At 41.4% G+C, this 20,390-nt stretch overlaps 1 pseudogene; it reads left to right on the plus strand.

Annotated features, from left to right (window-relative positions):
• Positions 1–2,194: 2,194 nt before the first annotated feature.
• LOC146379845 (uncharacterized) lies at positions 2,195–4,304 on the plus strand (annotated as a pseudogene).
• The last annotated feature ends 16,086 nt before the right edge of the window (positions 4,305–20,390 follow it).

Consider the following 20,390-nt stretch of genomic DNA (forward strand, 5'->3'; position numbering starts at 1 on the left):
ATTAGATTGAATGAATGACTGCATGTTAGACTTTTTTCAGTGTTGGAACATAATCTAGCTGCTTTGTTCTTCAAAATGACCTCGATTTTTAACATCTCTGAAACTGCCCTGCAAGATGTTATAGAGCAGGTAAACCAAATTCATTTGCTGTCACAGCCATTAATCCATTCCTCTATTCAAAGAATACTACATCAGTCTGATGACTATTTAGTGAACGAGATAGTTAAGGTAGTAACTGATAATAATGCATTCCTGAAATGCACTTGTAGTAGAGGATCATTGTCAACTACCAGCAAGCGAACAGCATACATTTTAAGAGAATTTCCTGTGGTAATGCCCATTGAGTATACGGTGAAAAAAGACAAGCACACATTTTTGTATGTCCCTATACTGAAAATGCTGCAGACAATTCTAAGCAATAGGGACATCTTAGATAAGGCCATGTCATCTGAGTCAAATGTGACACAGGGTTACAAGTCATACAAAGATGGTTTTCGATTCAAAGACAATCATCTCTTGACAGAAGAAGAGTTCAGAATAACTCTTTGCTTGTACATTGATGACTTTGAGGTTGCTAATCCCTTGGGAACTTCAAAAAGAAAACACAAACTTTGTGCCATTTACTGGGTTCTTGGCAATTTGCACCCTAAATATCGCTCGTCTCTTCACTCTATTCAGCTTGCCCTGCTCTGCAAGGTCAGTTACATCAAAGAATACGGCTATAGTGAAATTCTTCACCCTCTCGTTCAGGACCTAGTTTCACTGGAGCAACATGGTGTATATGTTGAGCAGTTAGGATCCAGCATCAAAGGCACTGTGTTATTTGTCGCAGCAGACAATTTAGCTGCCCATTCTTTGGGAGGGTTCTTTGAAAGCTTCACAGTCAGTCGGATGTGCAGATTCTGCATGGCAAAGCGGGAAGAAATTCAGCTCAAGGAAGTGTGGACAGGCACATTTCAACCAAGAACTAAAGAAAGTCATGACAGGCATGTACTTGACGTTTTGGAGGATTCTACCATGTCTCAAGAATATAGTGTGAAAGGAAATTGCCCTCTTACTGTAAGCTTGGAACATTTTCATGTTGTTGATGGGTACCCTCCAGACCTTTTGCATGATCTCCTTGAGGGTGTTGTTCCACTTGAATTAGCCTTGTGTTTGAAGGGTCTCATATCAAAAGGATACTTCACACTTGAAGTCTTGAATGCGGCAATCAAACAATTTCCATATGCATTTTCAGACAGAACAAATCAACCACAGCTCATCACAAAGAACTTTTACTCCAAGCGAACAATTGGAGGAAATGGTCATGAAAATTGGACACTTCTCCGACTTTTGCCCCTACTAGTTGGTCATCGCATTCCTGAGGTGGATGAAACCTGGGAGGTTTTGATGAACTTTAAAGATGTAGTTGAATTGTCATTGTCTGCAAGCTTTACAGAGGAAACCATGTACTTTCTTGACTGCAAGATTGCAGAACATAGACATCTATTTCAAAAAGTGTTCCCGAATGAAACAATAAGGCCAAAGCACCACTACATTGACCACTACCCTCAATTAATCCAAAAGTTTGGTCCATTGTCTGCTATGTGGACAATGTGTTTTGAAGGAAAACACAAATTTGAAGTTGTGCTCACAATTTCAAGAACATAGCACTTACTTTGGCTATGAGGCACCAAAAAATGATGTCCTTCCATTTGTCATCAGCCTCTTTTTTAAGGCATCTGTTTTAATTGACAAAGTAAAGTCTGCGATGGTTGATTCATTTCCTGAAAATGTGCAGAAGTATCTTTTTCACAGGAATGCTCAGCAGAACACAGTCCTTGTGGCATCTTCTGCATGTGTGCATGGCATTAAATACAGTGCTGATATGGTCGTTTCTGTTGGATCTTGCTCGGGACTCCTAGATTTCAGACAAATAACAAAGATTGTGGTGATCAATACTGAGATATTATTTGTCTGCAGACTCATGACCTCATGGTATCATGAGCATTTTAGAGCCTATGAGCTCTGTGGCAACCATTTGTCCACTGTCTCAGTCACTGAGTTGTGTGAGCTGAATGATCCTTTCCCCCTGTCACTTTACAAAGTGAAAGGAAGACAGCTTATTACACTTAAGCGGTACATATTATGTTGAGTGACAGTAACTTAAATGTTTGAATTTCATACATGTCTCTTTTCTCAGGATCACTTGAATATGGACCAAGGAATGTTGCTCAGAGTTGTCATCAGTGATGATAATATTAGAAAGTTGATGTTGAGTAAGAGACCAGATTCTATTGAAGACCTGAAAGATCAGTTGAAGAATCAACTGTCGCTGCAGTATGACTTTAAACTACAGTATGACGATGAAGACTTCAATAATGTCCTGTGCAATTTAACTGAAATAGGAGCCTGAAAAAGCAACACTGAAAATCCTCCCTCTCATCACTCTTAATCTAAGAAGTGATTCATCACCCAACACATCATCAGACACTGAGTGCAGCACAGCAGACACTGAGATCCTGTCAGCTTGTGGGACATCACATTCACTAAGAGAACAGTGGCCGGACTTCTTTAATATACCCAATTTCTCAGTAGATGTTGAGTACAGACTTAGACAGGGAGATCTTGCCTTCATGAAAGATGGGGCACGAATGACTGTATCAAGAGACAAAGCCGAATTGCCATAATTCCCATTAGCTTTATAGGATGAATTTCATTACTTATTATTTTAAAGAACCTTATGGATTTATTGATGAAAAGTATTACCTTTGTCACCAAGTGTTCTAATTGCTAGTCTCTGCTGGAAGACATTATACAATAACCAAATATTTTGCTCTTTTCTCTACCCCTCCTTCCTTTCTACTTTTTAAGATATTTGCTGAGTTCTTTAGAATTACCAGCAAGAACCTAGAGGGAAACTTCTTTGAGACTTTGGACCAGCTCACCCCACGTTTTATTGAAATATTCAAGTCCAAAAAATGAACTGCTGGGCAGAAACTGACCAAGCTATTGCAGGACATCACTGGTTTTGTGAGTATTTTCTTATTGAAATTTTACTATTTTCATTGTGGCAAAATTGTTTCTTTTTACTAATATTTTCTCTATTCTGTTATTAGACTCAAGATGTCACTGCACTGCGTTCTGTTGTCCTAAAAGGCATTCCGATCAGTAGTCATGTTTATAAATGTGTAGCTTTTGTTTAATATACTTGGTTGGATTGTCATTTATGCTTAGAAATATATACTCATATATGCTTTGAGGTATATAATCAATTGTATAATGATAGAGGTCTGATCCTTAGCAGTCTGCAAAGACTCTGTGTGCCTTCCAGAGTGTTCTGGCATGCACACACATCCTAGGGTCATGAGAAAGGTCGTACCTTCTCTTTCTGATCTATACTATGGGAGGACACCTACTCTGTATCTGCTTAAGTATAAGAGCCCTTTGTTTAGGTGGACCGCTGGGCTCCTGGCACCAGCTTTGGGGAGTCGTTCATAGGGTAACATCTTGACACACACACACACGCATACCTACACATACACACAGACGGTACTCTTTGTTCACATGTATGCCTATGTAAGACGTCATATGTTAATGAGACTATACATATTCATGTAACCACAATAAAGAGCAGTGCTACGGGGGAGGTAACTGAGAGTGACTGGGGTTCGAACGTCAGGAACAGCGCTCGTCACGGTTCTTTCCCTCGTGCACGAGCAACACAAAGAGCTCTGGTGACTTGTGTCTTGTTTTTGCCATTGTAGTAGAATTGTCTTGGCGTTCCAGCAATAGGTCTGTGCTAGACAAACCTATCAGCATTCATGCTTATTTTTTATACATGTACAGTACTTTGTTGGAAGCAGTGCTTCAGTGCATATTAAGTAGCAAAGATAAAATGTTTTCTTATCGAGAGCAAATGTAGTAGGTAGCAAACATGACTTGGTGCTGACAGCATGTGTGTTTTATTGCAGGATACCGAGATCAATGAGGCCCTGGCATCAGTTACAGTTGGTGTGCTGAGTGTTCTGAGTGAAGACGATCCCCCGCAGGGTTCAAGCTCAGTCTATCTCCATCCTACCTCCACTGCCATTGTCATTGAGGGAAATCTGGTCATGGACAACATTAAAGACTTCCCTCAGGCGGTTTGCCTTTGGACTTACCTATCCTTTACACTTGGATTACCCAAAGTACATGGCACATACACTCAGATTTATTCAGACAGTAATGCTTGGTTTGGGAAACAAAACTCTTTCTCCAAAACTACAAAGCCTCAGAAACAGTCTAATGATTTAGATAACCCAGTGGATTACTTGTCAGACTAAAGCTAATAATCAGCGAGTAGTCGTCAGACAGGATTTGGCAATTGTTTTATTCATTATTGTATTCTTGTGATATACTTTGCAAAATTCATAGCTATTTCCTCTAAGGTGAGGTCAGGCTGGCTTTACCAGTACAGTTCAGTTCAGTACTGGTAAAGCACTTGTTCATATTTAAACCTTTAGCATGGAATGCAAAGAAGATGGCAGCATTTGTGACCACAAACGTTGATTCCTTGGCGTTTTAAAAAGAACAAAAGAAACAAAGGAGGCTAAAAAAATGTGGCTATAAAAGACTCAAATGTTCTCATGTATGCTTTTGAATTGAAGCAAATCCTTAATTTTTGTCAACAGTCTAAGGTTTGATGTCATTTTTGATTAAGGTTAATGCTAACATCTTAATAGCATTTTCCATTTTGAAAGCAAATACACATAAAAATTGAAAGTTGATTACAATAATTCTTTAGCAGTACAATGCAGTCGTTTAGTACCAGGTTATCGGGGCATCTTGTTCACTTGTACTTTGGTTAGTAGTACTTGGGATACTGGGGTTAGTTTTTCTGATTAGTACATCTTTCTTTTCGTGTGCAAGTAATGAACATGTTCTATGTTTCCTTTCTACATTAGAACTGGTTCTGCAGTTAAACATAAAACCACAAATGTTATTTTTTTTGTTTTGATTTTTTAGCCATTTAAAAATGAGATTTTGTCTTTACATTTAGACTACATTTTCATCTGAACAATAAATAATTTGGTAGTGTAACTTGAATTACAAACTCATCAATATGAGCAACATAAATTTGATTTCAAAATGCCTAGGAAATATAAGATAACATGAAAAATAATTTTGAATATTCTGAGGTTATTGTTTACATTAAAAAATATTTTTAATTGGATAATCTTAAAAAATGCTGAATTTTAACAGTTATTATGGTGAAAGTGTAATTATTTATTGTTCAGTGCATATCCATAATTGAATCTTGGCTGAAATACATCTTGGCACTTGAAAATAAAAGTTCTGCCTTTAACTAAGTCTGGTGAGTGTTTAAGTGATGTGCTAGAATTCTTTCCCTGTGTGTGGTAAACCTGTAATATATTGATATATAGATAGTAATTAAGATGAGTTACAACGAAGCTCTTCAGTTTTCTGATCTTAAATATAGTGTGCTAGTTGCTTAAAAAAATCAAGTTCTTTTAAGTACTACATACTCACATTGAATAAGTTGGCCTAACTTTATTATCTTAAGTAATCTTTTACTTAGTTTTTTTTTAGGCAACGAGTTTACATAGTTTTTTTGAGTTCTGGGAACTAATGAAGTTGTACAGTGTACTCAAAATGAATAAGTTGCCCTAACCTGGTCATCTTAAGTAAACTTGATCCAATTTTTTCAAAAATGACCCCACGGGTAGTTTTTCTTCAAAATCTTTAAAATGCAAAGTTGTAATATATTCATATTCCAGGTATTCCTCATAAAATATGTTTGTAACATGGGGCCGTTTGCATTTTTATTTATTTTTTCATTAATTAAAAAAAAAATACAGTTTTTGTATCACTACCCCACTCTTCCACAAGTGGGGTCAAAACTGACCCCAAGCAGTTCCTATGGAATCTTCTATGAAACTTTCATTCTTAGCAGCTCTGACTGACCCACTTACACTTCTGATGGATCAAGAATTAATTTTTACACAGTAACGTACATGATTTATAGTCAGGGCTGCACATAAGTGGTCCGCAGGTGTGCATTCGCCGTCAAAATAAAAGTATTCCCGGAAATTCAGAGAATACGCGCTTCTTTTGCGGTGGAGGAACACCAAAGTAATTGCTTACGGAGCTTGCTTCTTCAACATCTTTAAGAGTTCTGAACAAATGTCTGTCCTCCTCCAGAACATCTAATACACGCAAACGAGCGTTCCAACTTCTTATCTGGTATGCGTCTTTTATTTTGACAGCAAATGCGCACCTGCAGACCGTTTATGTGCAGCCCTGTTTATAGTTTCCCCCCCACTGAACAAGGCCAGTCAGATACAGAAGAGTCCTCTGATGAGTCCTCTGAAGAGGAAATGGATATTGAGTGTAACAGAATGAGCCCCTCTTACTGCTCTAGCCACAATATTCTGAATTAGTCGACCAGGGCTTGCACCTGGGTTTAGTACTGTCTCCCCAATAGATGTATGGAAGATGTCCATGTCTGATAATATAATAGAAGAGGTGCTGACATGCACAAACATGTAGGCATGAAGAGTAGCCACAGACAGGGGAAAAGAGTGGAAAAATGTAATCAAACTTAAGCTCCTGGCCTTCATTTGATTGACCATTCTTGCAGGAAGTGAGAAGAAATGGGATGTACCAGTCGGTGTGTTTTTTGGGAGTCCTCTGCATAACCCATTGTACAAGGCCACTATGTCAGTTCAAAGATTTAAAGATATTTGCCGTTTCTTGCACTTTGATGACAAGAAGACCAGAGCCTACCAACTGAAAACAAACCACATGGCAGCTTTCCGCTACATATGGGGCCTGTTCCTGGTCAACTGCAGGCAGAAATTCATCCTCAGTGATTGTGTTACAGTGGATGAACAACTTGTGCCTTTCAGAGGGAAGACCCAGCTTCTGCAGTATATGCAGAGCAAGCACACAAAAGTGATACAAGTGATACAAAAACTGCAATTTCTTAAAATTAATGAAAAAATAAATAAAAATGCAAAGGGCGTCATGTCACAAACATGTTTTATGAGGAATACCTCAAATATGAGAATGTTACAACTTTAAAGATTTTGAAGAATAACAACCGAGTTTATAGCAAAATGCATTGTTTCTATTTGGGCTAATTTTTGATCGCACTCGTGGAAGAGTGTAGGTATTGGTAGGTTGTGCATTCAAGGGTTAAGTAAACTTGATCCAATTTTTTTGAGTTATGGGAACAAATGAAGTTGTACAGTGTACTCAAAATGAATAAGTTGCCCTAACTTGGTCATCTTAAGTAAACTTGACCCAATTTTTTTGAGTTATGGGAACAAATGAGGTTGTACAGTGTACTCAAAATAAATAAGTTGTCCTAATTTGGTCATCTTAAGTAAACTTGACCCAATTTTTTTGAGTTATGGGAACAAATGAGGTTGTACAGAGTACTCAAAATAAATAAGTTGTCCTAATTCAGTCATTTTTAGCTAAGCTTTACTCAATTTTTTTGAGGCAACGAGTTTACATAGTTCTTTTGAGTTCTGGGAACTAATTAGATTTTACAGTGTGGGGGAAAACATCAGACGCAGCTGTCGGGACACTCTACTCAGCAGGCATACACTATCTGCACTAAACTCTACCAGAAAAAACTAACATGGAGTCTCACACAGCAGCAATCCAGTGTTGAGGAGCTCTCAGCCACACTGCTTTGTAGCTCCCCCGACAATCCTGATCAGCTGCAGGTGTGTGATCCTCTCCCTCAGGTGTGGCCAGCCTCCAGTCTGAACACACCCACCAGGCCTGATGATACCTGTAGACCGGGGCGCTGTACCCCCCACCACCACACACACACACAAACCAGGAAGACGAGGGACAGCAGCACCAAAAATACACATGTCGATAGCATATTCATTAACCCTGGGTCCCTCAGACCCAGGTCCGTGACAATCTCATCCAACGTGTATCAGATGCTTTCTCTTTTCTCACCTCTCTTGCCTCACTCTTTACAGACTAAAACTTAAAGTAATGTAAGTACGTCTACGCTTTACATGCTACATGGTTGTACTCTCTCCTGCACTCCATATTATCCATTGTTGATCTACACACATCTGATGCTGCCACGGGCATCATGTTACGTCATTGTCATGAGACACTCTCACAAACAAAATCACGACAGTTTAGTAACGCAGTAACGCAGCGTGCTTATAGGAAAGTAACAATAATCTAATTACTTTTTTGTAATAGGGATCCCTTACTTTGCTCATTACTTAAAAAAAGTAATTATTAGTATTATAGTAATGCGTTACTTGCAACTGCCCATCTCTGGTGGTTGACTAATGTCCATGTGTAGTCCTCTTGTCATGTTTACTACTTCTGATTGAAACGTGATGTTTGGTTGGAGCAGAGTATCTGATATCTTTGACTTTCTTGCTGCTGAGAAAGTAAATGCATTTGTTTGTGTTTATTCGTAATTCATGACACATCATTGGTTTTGGTGATTGCCTTTGCAAGCACTGCCAGGTATCTTTCGCATCTGGCTTGTCTGGTTTCCATGCTGTCCAGCCTCAAACTGTGTTACATCAGTACTCTTCTTCCCTTCCTTTTTCTAGAAAAGTACAGCATCGACAGTGTCGACTTTTTCAGAAACATCAGTGCTGAAAAATGGTTGTGTGTAATTAGAAGAAGAGAGAGAGGCTTCTTGAAGGCTGTTTCTCCCTCTTGGGTCCATGTCAAGGTTGTGGTGAGATTGAGCCTGTCACTTGGTGTCACGGCTAGCCGGGGCAAGCCGTGTGGTGATGCAAGCATGGCTCAAGATGTGAGTGAGCTTTATTTAAACGGTGGAAAGACAAACAGAAATGGTGATGGAATGAGCAGAACCGAAAGATAACCTATACTGGAAAAAACTAACAAAACTGACCTGAAACCTTAAACGGAGATGCAGGGAGGCTGCTCGTTCAACACGGATGAACCTATTTGACATTACAGGACAGGGAGGGTGCAAAACTGAACACACCGACATCAGACATAGACCTTCAAAGTAAAACAGGAAATACACAGACTGGACTCAGAGACATGGTACAGACAGAGAACAGAGGGAACACACGGGCAAACACTAAACAGAGGGAGGACATAATCCAAACCCTAAGAACTAAAAAGTCTAAACCCCAGTACATAATCAGAATAAACTAGAACACAGGATCATAATAATAAGAAGAAACACAAACCGCTGGGTCAAAAGACCCAGGACCATGACACATGGTTCCTGCTGTAGCCTTTCAGGTCAAAGAAGGCCAGCATGGAATCCACGGTCACAGGTTTGCTGTATCTCAGGACACACACTGACGGCCACTCAAAGATCCTCAATTCTGAGTTCAATATCTCCCGCCCAAGAAACACCACCAGTCTCCAGCATAGTTGTACCCTTTGTCATTTGACCTTGTTTCCTTCCTTTGCCAATAAGCATAACAATGCGTCTGTTGCCTCCAAACAAGTTTCTGCCATTGGCGCTGCCAGCAGGATGTCATGCACATATTGGAGGAGTGTAACCAATCTGATGATGTGGAAGATGTCTGCCCATCCCAGTCTCATGGCAAAGCATATAATAGACTCACTTGCCTTGCAAGCGCTCAAGCTGTTATAGTGCCGAGCATGTGCATGTGCATGTCCCGGTACACAACTGTCATAACCCCTGTTGATTGTCACCTCTCGGAGGTTGAAACCTACAGGGTGGCGGCCCTTCTTAAGTACTCAGCATCCCTTAGTCGTCTTTCATTTTCAGTTGGATATTCCTTCCTTAGTACCTCCCAGAGGCGGTTCCAGTACAGGATAAATGGTGTAGCGTCTCCTTTCGTGACCCAGTGCTGGCTGGGTATTTTCTATGTATTAGTATTTTCTATGCGGTATCTCTCCCCTCCAACTTACCCAGCAGGGCCCTCAGGTCTCCCACTCCTAGGGTGTCCACCATCGTTGGGGGTGGTAACTCTAGGGTGGTAATTCCATCTGAGGCTCCTCCTACCAGTGGGGACAGTTTGGAAAGGAGGCCCTCCATGTCTCTGTGGGTGAATGGAGAATACACCGGGCCTCCACCATAGCAGGAGGTGTTGATTCCCCGCCTTGGGGTGGAGATCTCTTAAATGTGGGCTGGGGCGCCTCTGCACCACTCGTCGGTGGGGTAGTGAATACTCCTGTGAAATCTCTCTCTCTTGGTTCAAGGTAAGTTCAGCCATGGCCTGCTTCAGTTCAGTCACCTGCTGGGCAGAGTGACTTACCAGCTTACCAGCATGGTGTCTGTCATCTCTGCCACTTCCCTCTTGAATTCAACATTCGCCTTATGACCCGAGGCCTCATCTAGGTCCAGGAATCCACTGTCCACTCGAAACTGTGGAGCTTGTCCAATTACCTGAACTGGACCTGAAGGGACTGATTCTTATATAGCGCGTTTCTACTCTTGTGGAGCACTCAAAGCGCTTTATACAGTTTGGAGAATTGGAACAAGCTCATATAGAATCAAACTATTGCAAAAATTTATAACAAATTAAACAGAAATTGATAAAGCTGTATCTAGGCTGAAGAGAAGCAAAGTGCCAGGAGGAGATGGATTTCCTGCAGAATGGCTTAAGTGATATAAGGACCTTGTGTCACTAACACTGTTAAAATGTTTTAATTATCTTGGAGGGAGGAGAGACACCAGTATCCTAGAAACAAGCTACTATATCTGTGATTCCAAAGGAAGGAAAGGACAGATTAGAGCGCAGCTCATATAGACCTATTTCTGTTTTAAATATAGATTACAGAATATTTACTTCAATCATTGCAAAAAGTCTAGAAAATAATATTCCTGACTTGATCGACAACGACCAAACAGGTTTTATAGACAAACACAGGACAATGGGAGAAGAGCACAATACCTAATAAATACTGTAAGTCAAAATCAGTTTAAATCAGTTGCTTTGAGTTTGGATGCAGAGAAAGCCTTTGATATGGTGTAGTGGGAATTTCTTTATATAGTACTAAAATGATTTGGATTCAAAGAGCAGATCATACGTTGTTTGAAATCGCTGAACAGTCGTCAAACTGCCCGGATTAAAATTAATGGAAATCTTAGTAGGACTATTATGCTGGAGAGAGGATGTTGCCAGGGGTGTCCCCTAAGCCCTACTTTGTTTGCACTCTTTATAGAGCCCCTGGCTCAATGGATTAGGGAAGACAACCCACATAGCAAAATTGGTATGGCCTGGATCTGGCCCACACAATGTGCAACACCGCAGGAGAAATGCCAGCACAGGCATCCAGTATCCGTAGTTTCAGGTGCTGCACATCTCATATCTTCACACTATAGACAATTGCCTTCAGATGACCCCAAAGATAAAAGTCTAAGGGGCTCAGATCGGGAGACTTTGGGGGCCATTCAACTGGCCCATGACGACCAATCCACTTTCCAGGAAACTGTTCATCTAGGAATGCTCGGACCTGGCACCCATAATGTGGTGGTGCACCATCTTGCTGGAAGAACTCAGGGAACGTGCCAGCTTCAGTGCATAAAGAGGGAAACAAATCATCATGTAGCAATTTAAATATCCAGTGGCCTTGAGGTTTCCATTGATGAAGAATGGACCCACTATCGTTGTGCCCCATATACCACACCAAACCATCACTTTTGTTGTTCCAACAGTCTTGGAGGGATCCATCCAGTGTGGGTTAGTGTCAGACCAATAGCGGTGGTTTTGTTTGTTAACTTCACCATTCACATAAAAGTTTGCCTCATCACTGAACAAAATCTTCTGCATGAACTGAGGGTCCTGTTCCAATTTTTGTTTTGCCCATTCTGCAAATTCTGTGCGCCAATCTGGGTCATCCTTGTTGAGATGCTGCAGTAGCTGGAGTTTGTAAGGGCGCCATTTGTGAGTAGCTGATATCCGCCGAAGGGATGTTCGACTAATGCCACTCTCCAGTGACATGCGGCGAGTGCTACGCTGTGGGCTCTTGCTGAATGAAGCTAGGACAGCCACTGATGTTTCTTCATTAGTGACAGTTTTCTTCCGTCCACATTTTGGCAAATCCAACACTGAACCAGTTTCACGAAACTTAGCAAGCAGTTTGCTAACTGTAGCATGGGAGATGGGTGGTCTCGTAGGGTGTCTTGCATTGACATCTGCTGCAATGACCCGGTTACTGCGTTCACCAGATATCAACACAATTTTGATCCGTTCCTCACGTGTTAACCTCTTTGACATGTCAATGGCTGTGAACAAAGAGAAACTTGTAAATAACTCATGAAAGAATAAAGTTACGTTGAAACCAAGCACACCATTGTTTTTCTTGTGACATTACCAATAAGTTTGATGTGTCACATGGCCCTCTTCCTATTGAAAAAACAAAAGTTGTATCCAAGATGGCCGACTTCTAACTGGCCACCATGGTCACCACCCATTTTGAGGAGTTTGCCCCCTCACATATACTAATGTGCCACAAACAGGACTTTAATATCACCAACCATTCCCATGTTATTACGGTGTATCCATATAAATGGCCCACCCTGTATATGTACATAGATGTGGGTGAATGTGCACAGCATGCAGCGATGTATTGACATATATAAAGGAGCGAGATGCACTGTGGAAAAGTTTAAAAGTTAAATTTTAGTAAGTTTACACAGCCCTTGGTTACCCCCCGTATATCGGTTCATGTTGTAAAGTTCCTTTCCCCCCCAAATAAAAAGTGCTTTATACAACATTACCCCATTCACTGTGTTCTGGGTGGCTGTAGCTCAGGTGGCAGAGCAGGTCAGCCACTAATCAGAAGGTCGGTGGTTCGATCCCACGCTGTCTCCTGGCTGCATGCCAAATATCCTTGGGCAAGATACTAACCCCATGTTTGCCTACTGGTGGTGGTCAGAGGGCCCGGTGGCGCCAGTGTCCAGCAGCCTCGCCTCTGTCAGTGCGCCCCAGGGCAGCTGTGGCTACAACGTAGCTTGCCATTGTGTGAATGGGTGTGTGAATGGGTGAATGACTGAATGTAGTGTAAAGCGCTTTGGGGTCCTTAGAGACTGAGAAAAGTGCTATACAAATGCAGGCCATTTACCATTCTATGCTTTTCAGTGCTTCCTAGCTAACATTAACACACATTCACACTGCAATGGATGCATCGGACAGCAAAGTGGGGTTAATATCTTGGCATGCAAACTGGAGGAGCCAGGATTCGAAACACTAACTTTCAGATCAGTAGATGACCTGCTCTACCTCCTGAGCTACAGCCACCTCGATTGGGGGTGGAGTCATGGGCAATGCAGGGTTGCTGGTGAGGAGACTTTCCCATTTTTCCCACATTTTTTCTCCCATCTGATTTCTCCTCTGTTTATCTTTCTTCATGCCACCTAGGCCACTTCCTCTCGCAACCATCCCTTTAATTGACCAATTTTAATTACATCTTCCATTAATACTCACTCCTACTTCACAGTCGGAGATAGTATGTGTGTGTGGCTTCCACAGCCAGACAGTTTGTTTACAACTTTAGGTTCCTGTTGTCTGATGCCTTCACTGACACAGTGTTAATAGATACCAGCCACTTCAAATCCCCACACAACTTCACATTCCAGGCTTGACTTGATATCACACATGCTTACACACACACGCCTAAGAATTTGGATTGGCCATCACCCATCATCTTTATATAAAAATATTCACTGATGATCTCTGTATGCCGTCATGTACCCCTCCTGTTTTTGTTTTTGTTTTTTTTGTTTGTTTTTTTTTTTGGGGGGGGGGGGGGGGGGGGGTATGGTTGTTGGCTTGCCTTTCTCATTGACGGTATTTGCAGGCCATCACCCACCTGCTTCCACTGATGATAAATATGAGGCGGTCAACTTCCTATTTTTTTCAGCATAATTTTAATACAACAGCCAAATTTCCTGAGGTTATTGAAAGGTTTTCAGCTACCTTCCTTCTTATGATCCTGGGTTCTGTGATCCAGTGTTTTGAGTTTTCTTATATTTTGATGTTTATGGTTTATGTTTAAGTTAATTTAGTTATCTTAAGCTAATTTCTATTTTGCCAGGTTGCCGCTATAGTTCATTGTTTATTTGACTCCCCTTGTGTTTTTGCCCCCCGTGTTTAAGTCTCCCCCGCCCTCATGTGTTTCCTGTAATGTCTTTGTCTCCCATATCCTCCTCTTGTTTACATGTTTTCCCCTTGTGACCCATTCCTTCTGTCACAGGTGTTCCCCCCAGCCATCATGTTCTGTTTGTGCTTACCTATGTCCATGTCTCATCTCCAGTCCCCTTTTCCCTGTATGTATTTATAGTGTGCATCTTCCTCATCGGTTAAGTCTGCATGATAAGTCTGCGTGTCTTAATCTGTCATATGTTTCATGTCTGCATTGTCAAGCTCGTGTTGTCATTGTCATCTCTTATCCACCTTGAGGAATCAGCAGCCAAAAGACTCTATTTATGATTACTATTTCTTAAAGCATTGGATGATAAAAATTGAAAAAAAAAAATGTACATGAACCCCCTTCATTCAGGAAGCCGCAGTCTGTAAACGGTAACTACAGCCAACTTCCCAAAAGGGAGAGAGTGCCTAACTTAATAATAATAATAATGATAATGATAACTTTATTTATTAGTGCTTTCAAACAAAGTGCTGAACAGCTTAAGACTTAGCATTACACATAGTTTTATATGGAAAGAGTGTGCATGTGTATCAGATGCTCGCCCTTTTCTCACGTCTCTTGCTTGATAACTTGCCGGTCTAATGACAGTGAGAGCAATGCTGGCTGAGACTTTTTATCGCACACCAATAACCCATCTGATCCTTGAGGCGACTTTTGTTGTGATTTGGCGCTATATAAATAAAATTGAATTGAATTGAATTGAATTGATCATAGGACTTAGTGTCCCTTCACCTTGAAGCTTCGACACTTTTGCCTTAAATGTCAGAATAAAGAGAGAGAGAGAGAGCTGTCTATTTTTTATCACTTTCATCAAATATAGGAGTACATATACACTAAGTTTATTGTTAATTAATAAGAAAACTCCCGACGATTCCATTCTGAGCTTAAGAAGCTTCTGATAGGTTAGTAGAGTCCATGTGAGTAAATTGGTGGCACACCTGTGGATGCATATAAGGCACCCCCAAAACACAGAGCCCATTTCTTTGACATGGGAAAATCAAGAAATATCAACCAAAACACCAGGAAAAGAATTTTGGACCTCCATAAGTGTGGCTCATTTTTGAATACAATTTGGGTAATACAGACAATTTCTCTCTTTACTCTTAAATTAAAAAAAAAACACGTTTTTTTTATATTAATCAATCAAAAAAACATTTAGTCTGATTTGATGTTTTACATTTAAAGAGCCTCATTTTGACACACTTCTTCATACATGTTAAAAAGTTTGTCTTGGAAAGTTTTATAAAATTCGATCGGAAAGCCAGGTGGCCTCCGACCCGCATGCTCCTGCAGACCAGCGTGAGAGGGCCATGTCCACCTACCAAGACCTTGCCTGACAGGTCAAATGCAGCTGCCGACGTGACAAGCGTGAATGGATCGAAGCTAAAGGCATGGAAGCCTAAGAAGAAGCTGACTGGAAAGATACCCAAACCTTCTATTGCATTGTACGAGATCTATTATTTATCGATTTATTTTCATTTGGGCCATACAGACTCACCAAGTTTAAAGTAATAGAAAGGATAATACCCTGAGTGATTACTTACCTACCACTGGGGTCTTTTATTATTTTCATCATTTGGAATGGTATGCTCAGCATGGTGGCACGGTGGTTAGCACTGTTGCCGCACAGCAAGAAGGTCCTGAGTTTAATTCCACCATCAGGCCGGGGTCTTTCTGTGTGGAGTTTGCATGTTCTCCCCGTGTTTGCGTGGGTTCCCTCTGGGTACTCCGGCTTCCTCCCACCGTCCAAAGACATGCAGCTTGTGGGGATAGGTTAATTGGATAATCCAAATTGCCACTAGGTGTGAATGTGAGTGCGAATGGTTGTCTGTCCCTGTGTGTTGGCCCTGCGACAGACTGGCGACCTGTCCAGGGTGTACCCCGCCTCTCGCCCTATGACAGCTGGGATAGGCTCCAGCGCCCCTCGCGACCGTGAAAAGGATAAGCGGAAGCGAATGGATGGATGGATGGAATGGTATGCTTCTATGAATCAAAATAATTACACCTCTCGCATAGTTATTGTATGATCCGTGGATCACCTGGCCAGGCCATCTGTTCTTCACAAGCTTCACAGTCTGTCAGATGTGTTTCTTGAAGAAACACTATTTTTAATTTCAATTGTTTGATCCTGCTTATAAGCTGTTTCAGTTTGATTAGTTTCCTGAGATGCCTAACATTCCAACTTGTGACTTTTATGTCAGAGATATTGTGGGTATTTATTTGGTCCATACTTGGAGTTTTTATTCTGTAATATTAATATAATAACACATGATGCTGAGTAAACAAAAGTGACAAGTAAGTTTTGAATAAAGTAAAATAGAGAAATAAATAGAGGAAAAAAACCCTGGCATTTACCCATAACACGGAATGTACCCCCCTTCACAGGCACAGTAAACTAGGGGCCTGTGCTATTCCACTATAAAGGGGAGTAGCTGAACTATAAGAACCCAACTTCAAAAGCAACAGTGGTGTCCGTCAACCGTGCATACACCGTATTCAAAAACATAAACATAACAAACCCATATGAACATGTTAACCTATCAGACTAGCCACTAAATTAGAATAATTCCGTGGTCGTGTCCTTTTTGTGACTTACAGAATCCCTCTTAAAAGAATAGAAGTTTAACAAAAGTAGGTAACATTGTTGTGTTCAAGAGGGAGAAAGAGATAAAACAACAAACAAACAAAGAACTACATTTGTAATGTTTGAGAATTTTCCATTACGTTTTAATAACACTACTACAAAGTCCAGAAAAGAAAAAAAAAATTCTGTGTCCAATAACGTGGCAAGTCAGTGAGTAGCAAAAAGCCAAATATTATAACACAGCGTTTTACAGCTCATCTATTAATCATGAGCAGCTGATTCTGCATGTCAGAGAGTGAAACGCTCACCGCTACAGTTAGTCCTATCTAATGTGACTACGGTGGAAATCCCTGGACTCCTTTGGAGATGAAAACAGGCGTATCTTCCCATCGTGGAGGATCCTCATCCTGCATGGATTATATTGAAAACTGTGGAACATTCCTTTGTCGGCGAACACTTTTCTGATTACGTTGAACTCGGCTCTCAGCTGAGAAATCCTGGGTGAAAAAGAGTTTGTTTCCGTCGTGCTCGATGTTACTTTGTTTTGTGGAGCAGAAAACAAACTCCTGATCTTGGAAGTTCAGGAATCGGATAAGGACAGCTCTGTGTTGGTTTGGCTTTGTAGGTGCTAGGGTGTGGTGAGCCCTATCAATAATAAACAACCTGCCGGTCTCAAGCCAGCGCAGTAACATCTCCCGTATAAACTCCAGCAGTGGCCACTGACCCTCGGCGCCCTCCTGGAGGCCAAACAGCCGCAGGTTCTTCCTTCGGTCCCGGTTCTCCAGGTTGTCGTTTTTTGCCTCCAGGTAGGATATTCACTTCATGGTGTTGCTGTGATCGGCCACACTCTTTTCCAGGAGCTCCTCTGCCGACATTATTCTGTTTTCAGCTTCCTCCAGTCGTGCAGCATTTGCAGCAACATTTCGTTTTACGTCCGTCATGTTTTTCTCCAAAGCAGCAACCGATGGTCGTCTATGCTGTCCAGCTCAGTGACCGAAGTTAAGCTAACACCATGCTAAGGTCACTCATGCTACTAGCACTAGCGGCTCCCTCGTTGTTTTCAGGTGTTGCCAAAATATAGGTTTTAACTGCTTTTTGGGAACCGCGTTTTTGGGTGAAAATATCACAGTCCTTGAGATTAGTCGTTTTTTGACATTTTCCAATACCGTTTAAGTTTCTACTTTTGGGTTGTTCTGGGTTTTTAATGCAGGCTACACGGAGCAACCACTTTAAGCTGCCATCTTGATCCGCGGCTCCATAGCCAATATAAAACATATTTAGAGTTTTTTCTTTGCTACATAATTCCATTCCATAATTCCATCTTGCTTCATATATTTGATGTCTTCAATATGTATCTACAAAGTGGTAAAAGTAAAGAAAAAATGAGAAAGTATGTCCAAACGTTTGACTTGTGGTGTAGGTGAAAAAGGAAAGACCATCTGTGAATCGAAGAGGGAGCCTAAGGGTACATCTTTCAACATCTTGCAATGCTGTGATTGCAGCCATTCCCCAACTCTCTGTGAATGGTACTCATGGCCATCGATCAATTGATTTGGCACTATATAAATAAAATTGAATTGAATTGAACTGAAATTGTTACTGATATTAATCTGTCATTGTCATTGTGAAGTTATATAATGTTAAAAATATTTTTGATATTTGAAAAAATAATGTTTTAAAGACCTCAAACAAAGTGATTTGTCCTATGAACTTGAAGCATATTAAAATTATGCATTTTATTATCTTTACTCATGTAATCGCAACAGAATTGGCTGAAATCTTTGGCTTATATAAGCTGTAAAAAGATGAGGTTTTTTTTTTACATATGTTCGTATGTTATTTTGCAAAGCTTTATAGCATCATTGTGATGTCATAGGGTATCGTATTGAAAAATATAAAGTGTCTCTATTACTCAATATGGTTTATTGAAAAAAAATTAAGGTCGGCCACTAATAATGAAAGTTAAGATCAATTCCTTCGCCAACCTAGGTACTCATGTCCCCCAAGGCCATGTATTTTGGTTTTGTCACGGGCAGCGGAAGGACCTAAACACAGACTGAAATCACAAGATTAGGTGGTTTATTTTCCACAAACACCGAGTGCAATATCTACAAGTGCAGAGAAACTGGTCCATAGATTCCATAATGCGTGTGATGTTAAACACCTCTTGCCCATCCACGAGTCAGGCGGGTGGAGGGGGCCTGGAAGGAGGGCACAACGGGCTGGAGAGCACAGGTTTTATCTGCGAGACATGGAACACGTTATGAATATGCATGTTGAGTGGCAGCTTTAATCGACAGACACAGGATTGATCAATGCTTCGATCTCGAATGGACCAATGAAGGCAGGTGAGAGTTTCTTAGATTCAGCACGAACGGGCACAAAACGAGTAGAGAGCCAAACTTTCTGCCCAGCTGTAAACTCCGGGGCCGGGATCTGGCGGCGGTCAGCAAGAGCTTTGTTACATTCCTTAGTTCGCAGAAGGGCTGCCCGAGTCGCCCGCCAGGCCCGGCGGCACCTGCGGAGATGATGTTGCACAGAAGGAACAGTGTGCTCACCTTCAACAGCGGGGAATAAGGGAGGTTGATAACCCATGGAGGCCTCGAATGGGGACAGTCCCGTGGCAGATGAGGTCAAGCAGTTGTGAGCATACTCAATCCAAGGTAATTGCTTGCTCCAGGTGGTCTGGTTGTGGAAGACTATGCACCGCAGGGCCTCTTCGAGTTCTTGGTTTGTTCGCTCTGCTTGTCCGTTACTCTGTGGGTGAAAGCCACAGGAGAGACTAACCTTCGCACCAAGTTGCGTGCAGAATTCCTTCCACACTCTGGAGGTGAGCTGTGGTCCTCTGTCAGAGACGATGTCTGCCGGTATACCATCAATGTTCCCTCTAATTTTTCGTGTGTCTGAGCGAACACACAAACTCCCTGAGCAGTCCCTTGGACCACTGTGAGTAACAGCAGACGTGTGCACTGTGGTCACGCCAGCATCAAATCCATCCAAGTTACATGGTTTATTAAAATAATCAAATTACAGCATTTATGTTAGACTACTTTTAATTAACTGCTTTAGCCCACTTACAATGAAAATTTTAAAAAATCTTGTTCATGGCCTGTTAATGTTAACACTGTTGGAAGTAAAAAAAACTTGGACTCCAATTTTGAAAACACAACTTTCTTTCTCTCTCTCTCTCTCTCTATACATATATATATATATATATATATATATATATATATGAAGTGGGCTACTGGAACAAGAAGGCATCGGTGGGCAAGAGACGAAAACAGGGCGCTGTTGGAATGCTACTACGCAAGTAACCCTGGCGGAAGGGGTTACATGAATTGGATGAGGGACCTATGGATTGTTCAATACCCAACATCCACAATGACGGCGAAACAACTAGTAGCTCAGTGTTCCAACATTCGAAAGAAGGGACTGCTCTCACAGCTAGAGATTGACGAGGTACAACATAAATGCTACGGCAAGGGGGAGCCAGGATGCCAGGTCAGGGGGGAGATATCATCACCCACACCCAAGATTGGGTACCAAGCCCCAAGTGCGATAGGAGAAGGATTGTTGAGTGCGAGAGGAACTGACCTGAAAGATAGGCTCATGGCCAAGCTTCAAACCAAGGTTACCAAGATTACGTGAAGTACCCTCAGAAGGT

This window comes from Perissodus microlepis, chromosome 9 (genome assembly GCF_051167445.1).
Source record: "Perissodus microlepis isolate ML-2025 ecotype Zambia chromosome 9, ASM5116744v1, whole genome shotgun sequence".
Lineage (NCBI taxonomy): Eukaryota > Metazoa > Chordata > Actinopteri > Cichliformes > Cichlidae > Perissodus > Perissodus microlepis.